General features: G+C 46.1%; 1 pseudogene; it reads right to left on the bottom strand.

Annotated features, from left to right (window-relative positions):
- Positions 1–6899: 6899 nt before the first annotated feature.
- On the bottom strand, positions 6900–7018 carry LOC134950106 (5S ribosomal RNA; annotated as a pseudogene).
- Positions 7019–15635: the final 8617 nt, after the last annotated feature.

Genomic DNA, 15635 nt, shown 5'->3' on the forward strand with positions numbered 1-15635 from the left:
CAGCACATGCAAACTCCACTGCCAACATCCTCATCATCAACCTCCTCATTAATGATCAGAGGTAGTCCTTCCAAACCAAGTGCTTCAGCCACAAAAGTGGCAGTCCCCGTCACTGAAGTGCTTGGTTTGTTAAGCTTTGCATGTACTTTTTAATATATAACATAAGGGTGGGAGGGAAAATTCCATCTTGCACCACTTTTCATAATGGGCAGTATTTTTTTTTTTTGGGGGGGGGAGGGCATTGAGGACAGTCTTTTTGCAGAGACAAACATTTTTATTGGTTATTGCTATAATATATTGCAATTTGCAACACATTTTTAACCAGAAAGAAAACAATGTTAATACAATAACCAAGGATTCCTGACAAGGGTTGAAAAGCAATGTTAATAGCCATGGATTCCCAACAAGGGTTGAAGAGCAGTGTTAATAGCCAAGTATTACCAATGATCGTTGAAGAGCAATGTTGATAGCCAAGGATTCCCAAAAAAGGTTGAAGAGCAATGTTAATAGCCAAGGGTTCTCGACAAGGGTTGAAGACCAATGTTAATAGCTAAGGATTCCTAACAAGGGTTGAAGAGCAATATTAATAACCATGGATTTCTGACAAGGTTTGAAGAGAAGCAAAGAAAATGAATAGTTGCTGCAGAGCTGCAAACTAAAAACAAAAACATTTAAACTTAATCAATCAATCAAGCATTAGTTCTGGCTATGCTGCCAACACTAATGCTATGATTCTGCAAAGCTGATGCAGTAACATTTCCAGAGTATACGTAAAACTGTGTGAATAAGTGAATCTATGCCGCTACAGCTTCAAAAAGTCGTGCCAGTCTATTTCTACTTCTGTTTCATATTCATTAGTCTAGAATAATGACTTCAGCTTTGTCCATAACTATTCTACCTTCTGCATCCCACCAACTTCAGCTTTGTCCCTCATAACCATGTATTTTGCATGGTTGATTAAATACTCTCTAGCAAACAATATATAAGACAATGGACACCTGATCTGTTTGTGGTACTTAAAGACTGGAGTTGAAAATCACTAATGTAAGAGATACTCTGTAATAAATAAAAATCTACCCTTGGGTTTATTATATGCATTTTGGATTAGAGTAGAGTAGTGTTGTTCTGTGGAAGTCTAGACCTGACTGGATGGTCCCATGCATTGGTTTAACATTCCTCTTAGCTCCATACTGCAAAACTGGGAATTGCATGACCAGGTAATGACTTTCCAATCCTCGCATATTAATATTAATATTATTTAGCTCACTGTGGGGGTGATTCCGAGTTGTTCGCTCGCAAGCTGCTTTTAGCAGCATTGCACACGCTAAGCCGCCGCCTACTGGGAGTGAATCTTAGCTTCTCAAAATTGCGAACGAAAGATTCGCAATATTGCGAAAAGACTTCTCTGTGCAGTTTCTGAGTAGCTCGAGACTTACTCTGCCAGTGCGATCAGTTCAGTGCTTGTCGTTCCTGGTTTGACGTCACAAACATACCCAGCGTTCGCCCGGACACTCCTCCGTTTCTCCAGCCACTCCCGCGTTTTTCCCAGAAACGGTAGCGTTTTTTCAAACACTCCCATAAAACGGCCAGTTTCCGCCCAGAAACACCCACTTCCTGTCAATCACATTACGATCACCAGAACGAAGAAAAAAAACCTCGTAATGCCGTGAGTAAAATACCAAACTTCATAGCAAATTTACTTCGCGCAGTCGCAGTGCGAACATTGCGGAAAGTCGCTGCGATGCGAAGAAAATTACAGAGCGAACAACTCGGAATGACCACCTGTATTCACACCTTCCTGTTTTTAATTTAGACAAGTTGAACTTGGCTACCTTGTTTGCTGCCATACCTCATTTGTTACAAGGTACATTATTTGAGTTGTGCTAAACTGTTAATTGCTATACACTGAGTGGCTTAATTATTGTGACCAATGGCGTTTCTATAGTGGATGCAAGGTGGCCCACACCACACACCCTGCACCCATATATTATACTTTCCCCTCCATGGTCACGCAGCACCGCATGCACATTGGAGATGTCCCCGGGAACAAGGCGCTGTCGCCATGTTCATGGAGACCTGCACCTGACCTGCGCTGCTGGAGAGGAGGGGGCCCGCAACAGAGGCAGCATACGGGCCCCTCTCCTCTCTTAAAACGCTCCTGATTATGACCACTTGGTTAGTACTTTGTTGGGCCACCTTTTGTCCTTAATACAGCTCAGATTATCCCAGGCATTGATCAGTGTGTTTCGTAGGGACTATTATCCCAACTGCATCTCCATAACATTGCCTCCACCTGCATGAAGATTCATGATGATGTAAGAAGGATCCAAGCTTTTGTGCTGTCGTCTCTATATCCTCACCATGCTATCTGAATATTACAGTGTAATTGAAAGCTTGATTCCTCAGACCACATAACCCATTTCTAATAATTTACTGTCCAATCCTTGTGTTCCTGAGCAAACTGGTGGAGTTTGTGCTTCTGTAGCCCATACAATGTAATGGGGCAGATGTATTAACCTGGAGAAGGCATAAGGAAGTGATAAACCAGTAATAAGTGCAATGTGATAAATGCACCAGCCAATCAGCTCCAATATGAAAATTGACAGGAGATGACTGGCTGGTGCGTTTATCACCTTGCACTTATCACTGGTTTGTCACTTCCTTATGCCTTCTCCAGGTTAATACATCTGCCCCAATTGTGTGCAGCACTGTTTATTTAGAAGACATCTGAATGGGTGTGGTATGACAGTGTCTACAAGGACATGAGAATGAAGACATGGTCATAATGTTGACAATCACCATGTAGACAATGAGGAAATGTTGATATATTGTCTCTAGTGGCCCAGTGGTGATTAACAAGTTACAGCTTTGTCTTCCAGGTACCAGCGGTCATGTGATCATCACTTCCATGCCTCACTTCCGATCCTCCAGTATTCCAGTGAGATTTTCATCCTTTGTCCTTATCTCTACTCCTAAACCCCCCCCCCCCCCCCACACACACACACACACACACACACACACACACACCCTATCCCAATGTTGAATTTCTGACAGAAGACAATTTGCTACCTTGCCTGTTAATATTTTAACAATGTTGACATCATAACTGTCGGCATTGTGGTGTCAACATTTGACTACATCCCACATGACTAGGTCCCTGATTCAGTTTATCCACAATTTGACGCACTCTTGCCCGTCTGTGGGACTGAACAAGTCTGCCCACTCTCACTTCCAACCGTACATCCATTAGCCATGTACTGCCAACGGCCTTTCGCTGAGACCCAGTTATTGTCTGCTGCTCCACTCTGAGTTCACTGTAACAGCTGCCGCCCCCTAATAATCCGTCAGTGCATAGCAGTTTTGCAAATACTTACACTGCTGCTGCGAGTGCCGACAATCATTCCACATTCAAAGTTTATCAGATCGCGCCATTTACCAATTATTTCATGAGTAATAGACTTCATTAGTATCTGCATACCTTCTTCTTTCTCACTTCTTATATGGATTCTGAAATCCTACGTCAGCATTATCTGCACAATAGCTACTTTGCATATAATTACAGATTGCTCATCTTGACACTCATTTTTGGGTATATTTATCTATGGAAAAAAATAAGATTTTAATTATCTACCAGTAAATCCTTTTCTCATAGTCCATAGAGGATACTGGGAATCCATTTAGTACCATGGGGGTATAGACGGGTCCACTAGGAGCCATGGGCACTTTAAGAATTTGGTAGTGTGGGCTGGCTCCTCCCTCTATGCCCCTCCTACCAGACTCCATCTAGGAAACTGTGCCCGAGGAGACGGACATACTTTGAGAGAAGGATATAAAAGGATAGTGGTGAGATTCCGAACCAGCACACACAACAAGAGGAAAGCCATGCTAACCAAACATGAAACAGGAACAGCAACAGCTGAACCAAACAACAATACTTAACCAAGTAACAGTGCAGGAAGAACGAAGCACTGGGCGGGTGCCCAGTATCCTCTACGGACTATGAGAAAAGGATTTACCGGTAGGTAATTAAAATCCTATTTTCTCTTACGTCCTAGAGGATACTGGGGATCCATTTAGTACCATGGGGAAGTACCAAAGCTCCCAAACCGGGTGGGAGAGTGCTGAGGTTCCTGCAGAACTGATTTACCAAACTGAAGGTCCTCAGAGGCCAAAGTATCGAACTTGTAGAACTTTGCAAATGTGTTCGAACCTGACCAAGTGGCTGCTCGGCAGAGCTGTAAGGTCATGACACCCCGGGCAGCCGCATAAGAAGAACCCACCGACCTAGTCGAGTGGGCCTGTACAGGTTTAGGAAACGTCAATCTTGCCATGGAATAAGCATGCTGGATAGTGAGCCTGATCCAGCACGCAATTGACTGCTTTGAAGCAGGACACCCAATCTTGGGATTGTTAAGAACAAACAGCGAGTCTGATTTCCTGTGACGAGCTGTTCGCTTCACATACACCTTCAAAGCCTTTACAACATCCAAAGACTTTGAAGTAGCAGAGGTGTCGGTTACAACCGGAACCACAATAGGTTAGTTGATGTGAAATGCAGACACCACCTTAGGAAGAAATTGCTGACGAGTCCTGAGTTCAGCTCTGTCCTCATGGAAAATGAAATAGGGGCTCTTATCAGACAACGCCCCCAGCTCTGACACACGTCTTGCTAAAGTCAAGGTCAACAGTGTGACTGTCTTCTACGTAAGATATTTTAAGTCTACCTCCTGTAACGGTTCAAACCAGTCCGATTGGAGGAACTGCAGCACCAAATTGAGATCCCAAGGTGCCGTGGGAGGCACAAAGGGAGGTTGGATGTGCAGAACACCTTTCAAGAACATCTGGACCTCAGGTAGAGAAGCCAATTGTGTCTGAAAGAAAATGGACAAGGCCGAAATCTGGACTTTTATGGAGCCCAGACGTAGGCCCACATCCACACCCGACTGCAAAAAAGCAGGGAACGTCCCACATGAAATTCCACCGCAGAATATTTTCTGCTCACACCAAGAGACGTATTTCTTCCAAATACGGTGGTAATGTTTAGACTTTACCCCCTTCTTGGGTTGGATCATAGTCGAAATGACCTCGTCAGGGATGCCTCTCCTGGCTAGAATCAGCTGTTCAACTTCCATGCCGTCAAACGTAGCCGTGGTAAGTCTTGATAGACGAATGGGCCTTGTTGCAGAAGATCCTTATGAAGAGGTAGAGGCCACGGATCTTCGAGGAGCATCTCCAGAAGGTCCGCGTACCAGGCCCTTCTTGGCCATTCCGGAGCAATGAGAATTGCTTGAACCTTTTCCCTTTTTATTATTTTCAGAATTCTTGGGATCAAAGGAAGTGGAGGAAACACGTACACCATCTGATAGACCCATGGAGTCACATAGAAGAAAAAAGGGAAAAAGAAAGACTCTGTGTTGGGACACTCTTATCATAAAACTATGGGGGTCATTCCGAGTTGATCGCTAGCTGTCATTGTTCGCAGCGCAGCAATCAGGGTAAAAATCTGCATTTCTGCGCATGCGTATGGACCGCAATGCGCACGCACGACGTACAGGTACAAAGGCCTTTGTGGCTTTGCACAGGTTCTAGCGACGTTTTCATTCGCACTGGCGGCCGCAAGAAGATTGACAGGAAAGGGGCATTTGTGGGTGTCAACTGACCATTTTCAGGGAGTGCTAAGAAAAACGCAGGCATGCCAGGCAAAACGCAGGTGTGGCTGGGCGAATGCTGGGTGGGTGTGTGACGTCAAAAGCCAAGCCACCAACGTTAGAATCAATGCACACGAAGAGTAAGTCCAGGGCTGGTCTTGTTTTGCACAAAATGTTTTTGCAGGCGCTCTGCTGCACAGGCGTTCACAATTCTGCAAAGCGAAAATACACTCCCCGGTGGGCGGCGAAAATGCATTTGCACGGCTGCTAAAAACTGCTAGCGAGCAAACAACTCGGAATGACCACCTATATGTAGACAATAAAACTTAACTTTTAATTATTATTATACTGAAATTAATGTGACAAATGACAAGTAAATATTCAATATTAAAAATTAATTCCACACATGAAATTCTTGTTATACTTAATAATACCTTAAAGTATATAAACCCTTGGTGAAAATTATTTCAATCAAATTCAATACAATGGGTATGGCCTGTCATTTATTAAATTTTGACAGACTTACTAGACCCATAGTGGTATCCTATAAAGTGGTCTTTGTACTGTGAAGGTTTCTTTGTTGCCAATAGTAAAGTATCAAAATGATGTTTTGTTCCCACAAGGCCTTTTATTCAGCAGAGTATTAGATGACTGCTCTCTGCCTGAAAATGGAAAAATTGTGTCAATATTATTCTCACTGTATTAGAATTTTACAGTCACAGATTGTCACTGTATTAGAATTTTACAGACACAGAAGAGATCTTGCAGCGAAGAAATAATATTCCAATTTTGACTGTTGTCTCAACAGATACGAATAGCAAAATAATACTTAAATCATACCTCCCAACTGTTCATATCTGTAAGGAGGGACACACGTGCGGTGAAGTCGCGCGCTCCCGGACAAGAAAAAGGGCGTGGCTTCACGGAGGACCCACTATCGCGAGCCACGCCCCGTTTTTGTCACTAAGGGGGCATGCCCAGCGCTCTGTGAGCCGCTGGCATGCCTCCTCTCCCTCTGACTCCAGTGAGTAGACACGGTGCGCATGCGCACAGCGTCTATTCACCGCTGCTCTGCTAAGCAGGGCAGCGAGAGACAGAGCCTCCCAACTGCCCCCCTCCCTCCCACCGCGGGACACTGCGGCCCACGGGTGGGGCAGCGGGACAGTCCCCAAAAAACAGGACTGGCCCTGCGAAAATTGATATAGAGAAGAAAATAAAGAAGGAACTCTTCCTTCTGCTGTTAGGCGTATATGTTTACTGCACCTGGTATTCATTGGTAGTCTCCCAACCAATTACTAGCCAGGCCCACCAAAGATTTGCTTCCAAGATCAAACGAGATTGGGCGTATCCTGTGGAGTATGGCAGTAATCTGCTGAATGAGAGAGTACTTGTTCCTTGAAGAGTAAAGGGATTAACACATTGTGTGACACACCCGGCCTGAGTGTGAGTGCGATTACCTTATCGGTGCGGGGAAACCACAGTTCTTGTTATCCGGCAGTTCAGAGACACCTGCTGGGGACTCAAGGAGCAAGTAACAATAGGGCTATGCAATCAGGGTCTTTTATTATTCCACAATTGTTACAATCTGCATGTGTACTACGTCACTGGGGCGTGAACCCCTGAATTTCTCTATGCTGTCAGACACCTGGTTAATAAACAGGTCACCTCAATAATGATTCTGCACTTACAGTATAACAAACACAACACTTTCAGTACAGTGGTCTCATCAACAGTAAGTGAGTTACTTTATCTATTGCTTATATAACATATCACAACAGTGCTATTAATACTAGTATGTCCCAATCACTATTTTAGGCTAGCAATGGTATACCTTTTATTACTAACACTTGCAAGTATGTGGTAAACCAAACCTAACCTGTGCACAGGGATTTAAGTCTATTTCTATAAATAGGGTTTATACCCACAGTCAGTGTCCCATTCACCGTTGCTGGGTAGCAGAATCTGCCTTCGGGCAGGTAACCCAGTATTAATATGAGATAAGGAAGGAGAGAAGGGGAGACATGTGTCTTTGTAATAGCCCTGGCTCAGTTCTGTGGTGACAATGCTGATGCCCAGTGTCCCTGGCTCAGTTCTGTGGTGACAGTGCTAATTGCCCAGTACCTTCCGCAGTTGCCAGCTCCAGCTGGATGTCGCGATCCCTGACACACAGTATCCCTTGGTCACTGTAGTCTCGCCCGCTCGGCAGCTGCCTGTGCGTAGTAGGCCTCTGTGGAAGCGATCGCTGCCTGGATGTCTCTAAACCTGGGTCAGGCTAGTGTGGGCGCTATGCATTGCCGCACTGAGCTCTGACCCCTTGTCTTGCTCTGGGAACACCGCCTCTGCGTCACTCCTGCTCCTTGCCACGTGTGTCCACAGACTGGCCCTCCTGCACGCTCTCCACACTGCAGCTCCTATTTCCTCCTCTGCACACATGTAATGTTGCAACTCCCCAGCTCACTCCTCACACTATTACAGGGTTATCAAAATAGCAGGTTTTTCCTTTCCTGCTTCAGAGCTGAGTCTGCCTTCCCTGGGTCCTAGTGCCCCTCTTGTTCCATTAACCCTGTGTTGTCAGAATCTTGAATAGTCTGAGGGAATCTCTGATATCTCTAGGGCAATCTTGCAGGGGTTCCTGCTGGGACAGGGGTACCACAATTGTGTACAATTGATTTATAGTCAGTATCGGACTTAAATCCATTAATAGGTTTTGTCCGTAATATAAAACCAGTGCGGAACACCCCCCTTTTTTTTAATAGACCCCTGGAGTCGTCAGAGCGTCCACTGCCACTGCCTGTGGGTCTCTCGACCTGGAACAATACCGCTTGAGCTTCTTGTTTAGACGAGAGGCCATCATGTCGATTTGCGGATAGCCCCATCGACTTGTCAAGCACCTGAACACCTCCAGGTGAATGCCCCACTCCCCCAGGTGCATGTCGTGTCTGCTGAGGAAGTCTGCTTCCCAGTTGTCTACTCCCGGAATGAAGACCACCGACAACGCCGCTGCGTGTTTTTCTGCCCAGAGGAGAATTTTTGACACCTCTGACATTGCTGCTCTGCTTTTCATTCCGCCCTCTCTGTTTATGTATGTAACTGCCGTCACATTGTCCGACTGGACCTGAATGGCCCAATCTTGAAGAAGAGATGAGGCCTGCAGAAGGGCGATGTAAATAGCCCTGAGTTCGAGGATGTTGATTGGAAGGGCGACTGCCTGACTTGACCATCTTCCTTGAAACTGCACCCCCTGGATGACTGCTCCCCAACCTCTAAGGCTTGCGTCTGTGGTTAGCAGATTCCAACTCTCAATCCCAAACCGTCGTCCCTCGATTAGGTGAGAAGTTTGTAGCCACCACAGAAGGGAGATCTTGGCCTTTGGCGACAGATGGATCCTCTGGTGCTTGTGAAGATGTGATCCAGACCATTTGTCCAACAAATCGAGCTGGAAGGGTCTGGCATGGAACCTTCCGTACTGAAGAGCCTCGTAAGAGGCCACCATTTTCCCGAGATCCGAGTTGGCTTCAGGACATCCCGAACCTTTGACTAGATTACCAATGCCTTTTCCAACGGACGAAAAACTTTCTGTGACTCTGTGTCCAGTATCATTCCCAGAAATGGGAGCCTCTGAGTTGGCTCTAAGTGAGATTTCAGAAGATTTAGAATCCACCCGTGATCCAGGAGTAGTTTGGTTGTGAGGCCAATGCTGTTCAACAACCTCTCCCTGGATGGTGCCTTTATCAGAAGATCGTCCAGGTAAGAACTTATGTTCACTCCCTGCCTGCGAAGCAGAAACATCATCTCTGCCATTACTTTGGTGAACACCCTCGGTGCCGAGTAGAGACCAAAAGGCAGGGCCTGGAACTGGTAGTGACAGTCCTGCAGTGCAAACCATAGATAAGCCTGCTGAGGCGGCCAGATCGGAATGTGAAGGTATGCATCCTTGATATCCAGAGACACAAGGAATTACTCCCCCCCCCCACCACCACCACCACCACCCCCCTCCAGACCTGAGATCACCTCTCTCAGAGACACCATCTTGAATTTGGACACTCGGAAGTACGGGTTCAACGATTTTAGATTCAAAATCAGCCTTACCGAACCGTCCGGTTTCGGTACTACAAACAAGTTTGAATAATATCCCTTGTTTTGTAAATGAGGTGGAACTGGAACAATGACCTGAGTCTGTACCAGTTTTTGAATGACATCCTGTAAGGTTATACTTGCCTCTTGTGAGACTGGTAAGCCTGATTTGAAGAATCTGTGAGGTGGGAGCTCCCAAAACTCCAGTCTGTAGCCCTGGGAAATAAGATCTAAGACTCAGGGATCCTGGCATTATGTTGTCCAGATGTGACTGAAACAGTTTAGTCAGGCTCCCACCTGCCAGTCTTCCAGGCATTGGGGTCCACCGTCATGCTGAAGGCTTTGAGGAAGCAGAGCTGGAGCTCTGTTCCTGAGAACCAGCAGCTGCTGTTTTCCGTGGTTTACCTCTAGCACCTCTGGTGGCTGTAGAAGAACCTCTGGTTTTGCCCTTAAACTTGGCAGTCCGAAAGGACTGTAGGTTAGGTCCTGAGTAGGCCTTCCTGGCTGAGGGAGCTGCAGAAGGAAGATATGTGGACTTACCCACAGTAGCTTTGGAGATCCATTTGTCTAGTTCATCTCCAAATAATGCCTCTCCTGTGAAGGGTAGGTCTTCCACACCTTTCCTGGAGTCCGCGTCCGCAGTCCACAGGTGTAGCCATAAGCCCCTGCGTGCTGACACTGCCATAGCAGTGGTGCATGCATTAAGCAAACCTACTTCTTTTATGGCTTCCACCATAAAGTTCGTAGAGTCCTGTATATGTTGCAGGAGTAAAACAATCTCCCCCCTAGATAAGGAATCCAACCCCTCTATTAGGTTACCTGACCATTTAGCAATGGCCTTGATAATCCACACACATGCTATAAGTGGGTCTCTGGGCAACCCCAGCAGCTGTACACAAAGATTTGAGTGTGGTCTCAATTCTACGATCAGCCGTGTCTTTCAGGGAGGCTGCACCAGGTACAGGCAACAATATTTTCCGTGACATCCTAGATACTGATTCATCCACTATCGGCAGATTTTCCCATTTTTTCCTATCCTCAGGAGGAAAAGGAAAGGATGAGAGTAACCTTCTAGGGATTTGAAATTTCCTATCAGGATTAACCCACGGTTCAAATAGAGTATTCAGTTCTTTTGACACAGGAAAAGTGACTGAGGACTTCTTTTTTAATAAAAAGGAGATTTATGGTAGACTAACCATTGTTAAATCTCTTTCTGCAAGGTACACTGGATTCCACAGGGAATAACATCGGGGTGTAGAGTTGGATCTTGATCCGAGGCACCAACAGGCTAAAGCTTTGACTATTCCCAGATGCACTGCACCGCCTCCTCTATAGCCCCGCCTCCAGGCACAGGAGCTCAGTTTTGTTAACCAGTCCAATGCAGTAGCAGGTAATAGAGATGGTAGATGTTAGTCACATAGAACCACATTCTCACGACAGGAGAAGGGACTAGTGGTTAATGCCATACAAACCCAAAGAAGCTAAGTGCATCAGGGTGGGCGCCCTGTGGAATCCAATGTACCTTGCAGAAAGAGATTTAACAATGGTAAGTCTACCAATAAATCTCCTTTTCTGCAGCGGGGTACACTGGTATTCCACAGGGAATAACATCGGGAATGTCCTAAAGCAGTTTATCTTACAGCGGGCACAAGAACCCAGCGTCCAAAGGAAGCATCCTGTGAGGCGGAAGTATCAAAGGCATAGAACCTGATGAACGTGCTCACTGAGTACCACATAGCCGCCTTGCACAATTGTTCTGCGGGCGCGCCACAGCGGGCCGCCCAAAAAGGTCCAACCGACCGAGTAGAATGGGCCTTGATAGCAGCAGGAGCTAGGAGCCCAGCCTGCGTATAAGCTTGTGCAATCACCATTCTTATCCATCTGGCCAAGGTTTGCTTATTCGCAGGCCACGTTTGTGAAAACCAAAAAGTACAAAAAAAATTGACCTCCTGATAGAGGCAGTGCTTTCCACATGAATACGAAGATCCCGTACCACGTCCAAAGATCTTTCTTTGGAGGACAAACCAGAAGAGATGAAGGCCGGAACCACAAGCTCCTGGTTAAGGTGAAAAGATGACACCACCTTAGGTAAATAACCAGGGCGAGTTCAAAGAACTGCCCGATCACGGTGAAAAATCAGAAAGGGTGGGCGACAGGACAAAGCACCTAAGTCCAACACCTTCCTAGCAGAGGCAATAGCCAACAGAAACACAACCTTAAGCGTAAGGCTCAAGAGGTTCAAATGGAGACTCTTGCAGGGCATTTAAGACTACAGACAGATCCCATGGAGCCACAGGAGGGACATAGGGAGGTTGAATCCGTAGAACACCCTGAGTGAAAGTGTGAACATCAGGAAGAGACGCAATTTTTCTCTGAAACCACCCCGACAAGGCAGATATACGAACCTAGAGGGAGGCCAGACGAAGGCCCAAGTCTAGGTCTTGTTGTAGAAAAGCCAAAAGTCTGGAAGTTTTGAAAGTATATGCATCATAATTCTTAGCAGCACACCATGTGAAGAATTCCAGACCCTGTAATAAATACTAGCCGAAGCTGGTTTATGGGCTTTCAACATAGTTTGAATGACCGCCTCAGAGAATACTTTTGCTCTCAGGAGTGATGCTGCAAGAGCCACGCTGTCAAAGCCAGTCGGGCCAGGTCCGGGTAGACACAAGGGCCCTGAACGAGGAGGTCCGGGCATTGAGGAAGTAGAAGAGGACGCTCTATCGAGAGACCCTGCAGGTCTGAGAACCAATGCCATCTGGGCCACGCTGGAGTAACTAGAAGTAGTATTCCTCCTTCTGGCTTGAACTTCCGTATTACCCGGGGCAGAAGTGACACTGGAGGGAACACGTATGGCAGCCGAAAGTTCCATGGAATTGCTAGTGCATCCACGAACGCTGCTTGAGGATCCCTTGTCCTTGCTCCGAAGACCGTAACCTTGTGATTGTGTCGAGATGCCATCAGATCTACATCTGGTAGTCCCCACTTGTCCACTAGGAGTTGAAATACTTCTGGATGAAGACTCCACTCTCTGGCGTGCACGTCCTGATGACTGAGGAAGTCCACTTCCCAGTTGAGGGCTCCCGGAATGAACACTGCCGATATGGCGTTCCGCCCATTGGAGGATTTTTGTCACGTCCATCATTGCCATGCGACTTCGAGTGCTGCCTTGATGATTATGTAAGTCACCGTGGTGGCATTTTCTGACTGTACTTGAACAGGCCTGTTCTGTACCAGAGGCAGGGCCAGTGTCAACGCATTGAACACTGCCCGCAATTCCAGAATGTTTATCGGGAGGAGAGATTCCTCCCTGGTCCACCAACCCTGGAGAGAGTGTTGCTCCAACACTGTGCCCCAACCCCGCAGACTGGCATCCATTGTTAGGAGGACGCAGTTGGAGATCCAGAGGGGACGGCCCCTGCTCAACTGTTGGTCCTGGAGCCACCAGCTCAGTGACAGATGAACCTCCGGAGTCAAGGAGATCAGTTTAGACCTGATCCGGTGAGGCAGGCCATCCCACTTGGAAAGGATTAACCGTTGAAGAGGGCGGGAATGAAATGGAGTGTACTCTACCATGTCAAATGCCGACACCATGAGGCCTAGTACTTGCATCGCTGAGTGTATTGAGACTCTCTTGCGAGAGAGGAAGTATCTGATCCTGTCCTGAAGTTTCAGGACCTTCTCTGGAGACAAGAACAATCGTTGGCTGTGTGTGTCCAACAATGCACCTGGTGCACCATGCTCTGAGCAGGGACCAGTGAGGACTTCTTCCAATTGATGAGCCACCCGTGGGCTTGTAGGAATTGGACCATCAGTTCCAGATGACTGAGGAGAACCTCTGGGGAGTTTGTCAGGATCAGCAAGTCGTCCAGATACGGCATGGTCCTGACACCCTGATGGCGGAGAAGAGCCGTCATGACTGCCATGACCTTGGTGAAGATCCAATGAGACGTGGTAAGTCCGAAAGGCAAGGCCTGTAATTGATAATGTAGGTTGCCAATAGCAAACCGCAGATATTGCTGATGCGACATGGCTATAGGTATGTCTCTCTATGCTCAAGGGAAGAGGCGGTATGACCGTAAACAGAGTGGCTATGGTGGACAGACGAAGCCTATCTTTCAGAAGAAAATGAGTAATATTTAAATGATCGTGTCCATTTTTGTACTGCTGTCCATATGTAAGTAAAGCGTAGGTTTTTTGTTTAAGAACTTAGACCACTTCACTGGTTAACCCTTGACTGCAACATCACTGTCTGGGGGCTTGAGGAGAGATTGTGCACAATGGATATCCTTTGAAATCAATGTAGAATGCATCAGTGTTGGTGAAAACCTAGCTGGCAACTTTCTCTTCCCATGTGAATTGTTAAATATTGTTGAAACTTTTACTTTCACGGTGTGTGTCTCCTGTTTATATTTGGGTATTTTTTTCCCAGTAGAACTACAGGTACCAGCGGGCCCGTTTTTCCACCCGCATGCTGGTACTTGTGGTTCTCCAAGTACCAGCTTGCGGGGAGGCTTGCTGGGACTTGTAGTTCTTCTGGAAAAACAATATTCTTTCATTTTACTCAAGGCTATCAGACCCCCATCCGCAGCCCTTGGATGGGGGGACAGCCTCAGGCTTCACCCCTGGCCCTTGGGTGGCTGGGGGGGGACCCCTTGATTGAAGGGGTCCCCACTCCTCCAGGGTACCCCGGCCAGGGGTGACTAGTTGCGTATTTAATGCCACGGCCACAGGGCACTGTATAAAAGTGACCCCCGGCTGTGGCATTATCTACCCAGCTAGTGGAGCCCGATGCTGGTGTAAAAAATACGGGGGACCCCTACGCTTTTTGTCCCCCATATTTTTGCACCAGCACCAGGCGCAGAGCCCGGTGCTGGTTTTAAAAATACGGGGGATCCCATGTCAGTTTTTCCCCCGGATTTTTTGAACCAGGACCGGCTCGAAGAGCCCGAGGCTGGTTATGCTTAGGAGGGGGGACCCCACGCATTTTTTTTTCTGATTTTTATCATTCCATTAAAAAATATATATATATATTTAAAAATATATAAATAATATTTGTGCCTCCAAAATAGACAAACCAAGTACCTAATCCCTTCTAATATAAATAGATATGCTATTACCAATTAAAAAAACACAAAAAAAAACATGTTTTTAAATTTTTTTATTAGATTCCGCCAGCAAAGTGTGGCGGATTGAAAATGACGAATTTACTGTCTAAAAGCACTGTTGTCGAATTTACAATCTTCAATTGAATATACTTTTGTCGAATTGCTGCATTTGTACCATTGCAGAAATGTCAAATTTGACCAATGTCGAATTTCAAAAAGTCGAATTTTGAAAGTTCGTTTTTTTGACGAAAAGTACTGAATTGCATTGTCAAATTTTTTTGGGGGCGAAAATGTCAAGTTTTTCAAAATTTTCGGGAATTCAACCGCAATTGCATATACCCCCATATCTTCAGAAGGATATAAATACATTAGAGTGTACAAAGAAGGGCAACTAAAATGGTGCATGGCCTACATCACAAAACTTGCCCAGAAAGGCTAAAAGATTCTAACATGTATAGTTTGGAGGAGAGAAGGGTAAGGGGGGACATGACAGAAACTTTCAAATATATCAAGGGTCTTAAAGTTCAGGAGGGAAACATTCTTCAAAGGAAGAGAAGTATTAGAACTCGAGGACATACACTGAGACTGGAGGGAGGGAGGTTCAGGGGAAATTTAGGGAAAAATTACTTCACAGAAAGAGTAGTGGATAAGTGGAATAGTCTCCCATCAGAGGTGGTAGAGGCTAAGACTGTAGAGCAATTTAAACATGCTTGGGATAGGCATATGAATATCCTTACCAAGAATTAAGGCTCAAAAAGGGTTGAGATTGCCTAAAGGATAAAAAAAAGGGGCAGACTAGATGGGC

Source organism: Pseudophryne corroboree, chromosome 8, assembly GCF_028390025.1.
Source record: "Pseudophryne corroboree isolate aPseCor3 chromosome 8, aPseCor3.hap2, whole genome shotgun sequence".
Lineage (NCBI taxonomy): Eukaryota > Metazoa > Chordata > Amphibia > Anura > Myobatrachidae > Pseudophryne > Pseudophryne corroboree.